Genomic DNA, 702 nt, shown 5'->3' with positions numbered 1-702 from the left:
AAGTGAGCAGGACAATACTTGGGAAGGGGCAGAGATAAAACAGAGAAGGTGAGACCATGAGCCAGATGTTAAGTGCCATCGCATTGGTTTAAACTCATAGCAACCATGCATAAGAGTTTCAAGGAGCAGCTGGTGGGTTTGAGCCGCTGACCTTATGATTTAAGTTGACCTTGTGGTCAAGTGTTTTATCCTACAGTGCCACACTAGGACTCCTAAGAGCCAGACAGAGAAGGGGAAAGGGAGGGAAGAGACAGAGTGTGTGCTGTACAGAGAGAGAAGAGAAGAAAGCAGAGGGGGAGATGAATAACTGGTAGGAAACTGAAGAAGAGTGGGCTGTGTTGTGAGGCAATGTGTGCTGGAGTGTGTGTTGGCAGAGAAAGAGGGGAAAGGAAGAGGAGGGAGACAGTGTGTGGACATAAGTATTGCAGAGAGAAGAGAAGAAAGAGGGAGAGAAAGAGGAGGGAGGGGATGGGAAGGATAGACTAAGAGAGAAAAGGAGACAGTGTGTTAGTATGTGTTGCAGACTGCAGGTATTGGGGTGTTGAGGACCAGTGTCATGGACGAAAATCCAGCATGTGGCTGCACTCAGACTTGCTGGCCAGAGACCCTGTGGGCTCAAGGAAGTAACCTCTGGACGTCCCGGGTTGGCTTTTACGAACTCACTGTGGGGCTAGCTCTGTATAATTCTCTTTAGTCCTATTA

Source organism: Chrysochloris asiatica, unplaced genomic scaffold, assembly GCF_000296735.1.
Source record: "Chrysochloris asiatica unplaced genomic scaffold, ChrAsi1.0 scaffold00126, whole genome shotgun sequence".
Classification (NCBI taxonomy): Eukaryota; Metazoa; Chordata; class Mammalia; order Afrosoricida; family Chrysochloridae; genus Chrysochloris; species Chrysochloris asiatica.
This window is presented reverse-complemented; position numbering follows the sequence as displayed.